This window comes from Solanum tuberosum, unplaced genomic scaffold (genome assembly GCF_000226075.1).
Source record: "Solanum tuberosum cultivar DM 1-3 516 R44 unplaced genomic scaffold, SolTub_3.0 scf00649, whole genome shotgun sequence".
NCBI classification, from domain to species: Eukaryota; Viridiplantae; Streptophyta; class Magnoliopsida; order Solanales; family Solanaceae; genus Solanum; species Solanum tuberosum.
Window position 1 is genome coordinate 139,237 of NW_006239561.1, and position 7,107 is coordinate 146,343.

Consider the following 7,107-nt stretch of genomic DNA (forward strand, 5'->3'; position numbering starts at 1 on the left):
AGCTTATAGATGCAAAGCTCTTCAATGTCATCCTGATATTTGTCATGATTTAAATAAAGAAGAATCGACGAGACGATTTATTGAGCTGAGAAAAGCATATGAAACTCTTTATGATCCAATTTCTCGTCAAAATTATGATTATGAATTGAGTTTGATGAATTCTTTTGAGAGTGAATTGATGTGTAGAAAGTCTAAGGAAAATAGAAAGATGGTTTTCAATAAGGATGTGTGGGAAAGACAACTTGAAGGGTTGAAAAGAAGATCTTGTAATAGAATGAAGAAAAAGAAAAGTGTGTTTACCTAGAAATTATTTTATCTGTTTCAGTTTATGTGACATTATTTCCTTATTAATCTTGTTACAAAAAGAATGACATTATTATGTACTTGGAAACAACAAAAAGTTAAACTTTTCATTTTATTCTTAAATGAGACAAACTTTTTGTAAGTTACACAAGTGTTATATTTTCTTAAGGACTTTAAGTTTCAAAAGTGCTATATAACCATACATTTACCTTTTAGACCATGATTTCAATATCTTTTTGAGAAAACTAAAAATCTTATTAAGAAATAGGCTAAAGTATTCATTACCCCCCTGAACTTGAATCTTTTTATTTGGTGTACACCTAAATTATATTTCGTTTTAATTACCCCCGAACTTGTTTATTCCTCTATCACGTACACCTTTTTTGTCCACCTGCTCCTATTGTGACTACACGGGTGCGACAGCTGGCAAAAGTGGTGATGTGGATTTCCACCTGGATAAATAATAGCCACCTAGATAAATTAATATGGCAAAAAATAAATATCAAACATTCATTGTTTAAAAGTTATTTTTGAATAAGGGCTGATTTCGCGGAACTCCTTCTAGATCTGGGTTTTTCTAGACGTGAAGTTGGTCGATTAAATTTCAAATTTGTCTGAAATTCTTACCAAGTAAGTGTTAATCTTTGTTTCCTTTAATTTTCATTTACATTTTGCCCTATTTTTTGTTTAAAATATGCCAAATATTAAAGAAAAATGGAGATTTTATGTTTTTTTTACCGTTGTAGCTTTATGATGTGGCAAAAAATCACTTCCTCACGTGCCTAGTAGAGTGTGTTGTCAATTTCTACGCCAAGTGGACAATAAAGGTGTACGCGATGGAGGAATAAACAAGTTCCGGGAGGTAATTAAAACGGAATATAGTTTAGGTGTACACCGAATAAAAAACTTCAAGTTCAGGGGATAATGAATACTTTAGCCTAAGAAATATTAGACCATGATCTCAAATTTGTAAGTAATTGGAACAATATACGACAATTCAATTAATATTTTATTTGTAAGGTTGAGTAATATATGAACAAATATTTGACCTAATTAATCTAACTTAAGTCCAATTATTTTACTTGGGCCACATGTAACTTCAGACAATGAGTCTAGAGTTTGGTTTTATGAAGCATAACTCCAGACACCACATGCTAAAGTAGAGATACCTTCAATTTCCCATTATAAAAAAATGGGTACATGTTAAATAGTGGTGCTAATTAGGTTGGCCTGTGAAATTTTTAGGTCAACTTAAATAAATCTCATTAGTTTAGGAGTTAATTATTTAGATATTCTCTAGTTTGCAATATTATGTATGTTACTAGATTTTGATGCGTTCAGATACGTTCAGATACATCCAGATACATGGAATCAAAATAAGGTGTAAGATACATTATATTCAAGTGGTTTCGCATGTATATGGTAAATATAACAAATCTCACTCGCCTCTTCGCCTCTCTTCCATCTCACTCGCCACTATCCTATATATCTAGTATCACAAATACATGTGAATCACACTAGATACATATATCTAGTGTGTGTCTATTGTGATTCGCATGTATCTAGGATACATAACAAATTTCATTCCCCTCTCTCCCCATCTCGCTCACCTCTCTCCTTATTTTAGTGTATCTGGTAGCAAAAATACATGTATCTAAGTGTATCTTCCTCAGTATATGGTAGGAAACTCTTAATTAGTGGTAAGATACATAATATTTTGTAAGTATAGATAATAATAATATATATGATAGTGAAATATGTCTAGTTACATAGTTTTTCCTGTTTTACAACAAAAGTTCACAAATCAGATAAATGGACACCAAACCCATCATAAAAAATAGCCCATTTCTAAGTCCGGCCCATTGAAGTGTGAAAAGATTGTATCTACCCAACTTATAGTCCAAAATGAGTTGATGGTTAAACTTGTTTTCTAGAAACAATTTTTTTTAAAAAAGCATTGATCCTATCGCCAACAAAGAGAAACAAACATGCTATATTTTCATTGATATTATCACCAAAAATGATATAAAAATCTTATAAGATGGTAATTAACATATGACTAAACTAAAATGTGTTTTGATTTGAAACACACTTTAAAGAAAGTAAAGATCATAACAAAGAAAAGAAGCTGTGAGGAAGGAGATTCCAAAGGCTTATTAGCTAAGGAGGTTGAGAAATGGGAAAAACAACAAAAGGACATGATAATTGATCAAGGAGTTGATCATCATCAATTGCAACCATTGGATTCATCATCTACCAAAACATAATAAATATTTTTGGTGGCTCGATCAGTAAGAGGAGATTTTTGTGGTTAGACTAACTAGCCGATCGAAAAGATTAGCGAAATTCCTGCTAAAGTGAAAGATCATATTCTATAGGGGAAAAGAAAACAATAATGAAAGTGACTACAAAAGAAATCAATAAATAATTTCTCCATTCATTTCATATTGACACTTCTCTTTGTTGCTAGTGTTTGATACAAAAATACAATTGTTGTAGAGTAATTTTTTTTGTAGTGATTTATGTAATCATAAAGCTAAAATTTCATTAATAAATCATTCTTACCATCGATCCATTTGAAATATACAAGTAGAACAAAAAGAATAGTCTAATTGTGAATACATATCTGGTATTTTTAATTTTTAATTAGATCATATAAATACATATCTTGTACTCACACAAAAATTTATTTTTATGGTTTTTTTGTTAGTTAATCCTAAATCATTTCATCCTTCTTTTGACAATAAACTTTTCTTACCCAACCTATGCATCACCATTTCATCTTGCTTTTAAATAGTAAACATTTGCTTTCTCCAAAACCATGTGTTATCATTTCACACATTATTTTCTTTCCTCAAAACACTTCAAATTCTACCGTAATCATTTAAAATTTATTGAAAATAAATTTATAAAATGATTTGAATTATAGTAAATGCAAAAGATATTAGTTCAAATAAATATTATGAATTAATATAATTTGATTAATTATTAAAGTCTAATAAATATGAATTTAATTAAAAGTTCGAATTCACTGATTTGAGTTAAAAGTTGAACCCACTTTACTAAAGCTCAATCTCCCAGGTCACTTACATTTAATTGGCCAAAAGAAAATTTGTTTTCATCATAAATCCTTCTTTCTACGGCTATAAATAGGGATCTTCATAATTCACAAATTACACAAGAATTCTAACATGAAGCTATAGAGAGAGCCGGAGGATCAAATCTTGTAGACTTTTCTACAAGTTCAAGAATTCAAGCACTCAAACATTCAAGATAAGGCTCAAGAACATATTTTCTCAACGCGAATTTTATTATCTACATCTTCATCAATAAATTCATCTATGGAAATGAGAGGTCATACTGACCAGTTCTATAAAACATGACATTAATAACAACGTTTCAATTGCTTAAGAACATGCTCATTATCAATTACCATTAGCATGAGAGGGTTCGAGTCACGTTGTTAAAAAAATAATAATGTAGCAACTCTTTGTTCATTTGCCTTTTCTAGCTTTGCTCCGGATAGGTTGCTACTTTTATGGTTGTAATTTTTTTTCCTCTAGAAATCCTATCCACAAAATATTAGCATAGCATATTTGATCTAGCAAATATATATTATAGGCCATGTAGTAATGATACTAACAACATTTCTATTATCATTAGAGTTGTGATTATTGTTACTAATGACAAATATGCTTTCACATTGAATTCTTTCTACCAGGAACTTGTTATAATCTTTTTTGTTGTTGAACTAATACAGAGGAGATAGTAAGAGAAAAAAAGCAGAACATGGGAAACTAAAATGGGATTAATTTAGGGGTGTACAAAAATCGAATCGAAAAAGTGCTATTGAGTTGTTAGGTTAACAGTTATTTAATGGTTTTATTAAAAATATATTGGGTTATCGGTTTAATATTGATTTTTTTAATGTTGAGTTATTGGGTTAACCGATAGTCCATTAAGAATATAATAATTTACTATTTAATTTTTAGTCATACATAAATATCAAACAAAAAATATTAATATAATCACTATATTAATTAGACTATAACTATAAGGACCCTACTCAATTAAAACTACTTAACTCTGTTCTCTGCTTTTACCCTTTAGGTTTTAGTATTACTTTAGTCTTTAGGTTCACAACGTCAAAACCTAAAAAACTAAGAACGGCTAGAGTTTGCAAGGATGACGGAAAGGGTTAGGCAACGGCTAGGGTTGTGAATTGTGAGTAGTTGTTATACTTTTACTACATTAAGCAGAATTTTTGACTCAATGAGTAATTTGATTTCTCTCTTTTTTATTTCGCGTCAAATTGTTGGACAAGTTATATTGTATGTGTTTTGGAAGCATTTTCTTATTGGTTAAATCGAAAATCTAATCGTTAAATACCAAAAATCGATTAACCGGAAATCGATAACAAATATCTTATTGGTTTGGTAATCAGTTTAGCATATTTAAAAACCAAAAAACAAATAATACTTAAAACCAACCGAACTAATTAATACAAGATCAATTTGTGCAAAGAAGTCATATTTGTGGTCAGACTAGATACATGACCATGCCAGCACGGGGCCCAATATATATTAACTTTTTGTTTCAATTTATGTGATATCATGAAACTTGAGAAGTTATCCAAATTTTTATATGATTTTAAAAATATTTTAAGTTATTAATATTTTTTTACATAATTTTAAAAATAATATATTGTACTTTCTTTGTTCCAATTTATGTGGCATATATAGAATTTTAAAATTAACCACTTTTTTTTTTTATGTCTTTTACATATATTAAGTTATAAATTATTGTAATTTATAGTACCTTTTGACGTAATTTTCAAATAATGTATATGTTACTTTTCATGTCCCAATATATTTGGCATTGATAGATTTTTTTAGAGTCAGTTGATTTTTTTTATATGTATTTTAACTTTTTTAAAATTCTTTATTTCAATTTATAATACTTTTTACGTCATTTTCAAACAATATATATTTATTATCTAACCCATTTTATGTGGTACCAATATGATTTCGAGAGTCAATCGATTTTTTTTTATATAACTTTTAAATATTTAAATTTTTAATTATTATGATCTATAGTATTATTTATGTAATTTTTAAAAAACACACAATTTTTCAATATTCTATATTTTTTCACTCTAAACGTAATTTTTTTTTGTCTCTGATATATTATGCAAAAACAATAATATAGTAACAAATAAAGTATTATTGTTTTAAAACGTAGAAAGGCTTTTATGCCTTATATTAAAAAAGTACAATTATTAAACAACCAAGTACACTATTATTTAAGCATAATATTAAGAAAACATTAAAAAATGTTCATATTAAGCATGTATAACAACTAATTAACATTTGACTTTTGGCATACAAATGAAACTTATTTTTATGACTATAGCCTCATAATAGTAATCCTATATGGATTCAAATACTATGCTTGCAAGGTATTCTTTGACACAATTTTTTTATTATTTTACCGTGCAAATTCGCTATACTAATTGTATAATTTTTTTTTACCATATCTATAGAAAGGTAATAAGTCCAGCTTGCTATTCACAAGAAAAGGGCAACTGTATTTTTCGGCAGTAGCGTACGTAGAATTTTGTGTAAGTGATGTCGATATTTAATAATAAATAAGTAAATGAATAATTGATACAACTCTATATTGATAAAAGCTTTTTAAAGTGTATCAACAACTATCCTGAATGACTTAATTTTAACTCTATAACTTATTATTGTGTTGAGTTTCATTTCGGACAAGTAGTTAAATTACTACAGGATTGTGCAAATTATATTCTAGTTCAACTGATCAATTTCATCATAATTTAACTAGGAATTGAAGGTTGGAGGTTAGAATCTCATCAATATCTTTTACTGATATTTTCTTTTTCAGATTTTAATATATATAATATTAGAAATTTTCAACGAAGCAGTGTCGGATGACACCCCTTGATATAGGGTGGGTCCGCCCCTGTTCCCGGGCCGCACAACTTCACAAATCAACCTTCTACAAAGTTGCTGATGACACATTCATTCTGCTTATGTTAGGACTAGATTCTTAAGGCCCGTGATACGGGCCCAATATAATCAATTATTAATTGTTATTTGACAAATATTAAAAGGTATTTCTATAGCATTCTGATCAACATTAATTAATATTGATTCTGGTAAAAAATTTAGTATAAAAAAATAACCATCAAAGAATATAGTGCATTGAATGGTGTTTCTCCTTCCTTAATTAAATAACTTAATTTTGAGTTTTGGATATGAAAAAAATTCTTAATAGGGAGCTCTATATCCAAATGGGCCCTATTTCAGAGCACATTAGAAATAATTGAACTCCAATATAAACATCGAATACTGAATAAAAAATATTAAATTAAATTAACCCAATAATATTTTAAAGTATAATTCATATTAGCGATGGGTAGATTCATTTTTTAAGTTGTAAAACTCTCAAGTATAATATATAATTTATTTATTTATTACTATAAGACACAAATTTAGTAGGATTCAGAGTTAATTTGTCTGTTAGATTGAGTTATATCTTATATAAAAATCATGAATCATTATGTATTATCATCTTGCAATCTATCCTATTCATTTCAATTAATCTGTCGTATTTTTCTTTATAATCTATTAAAAAGTAATGTCCCTTTTTTTTTCTTTTCTTAGTTCCAACTCCACATAACATATTTAAGATCACAAGATTAAAATGCATTTATTATATTTCACATACTTAAAATTTAAAATTACAAGATTCAAAAATCTTCCTTAATTTCTTAAACTT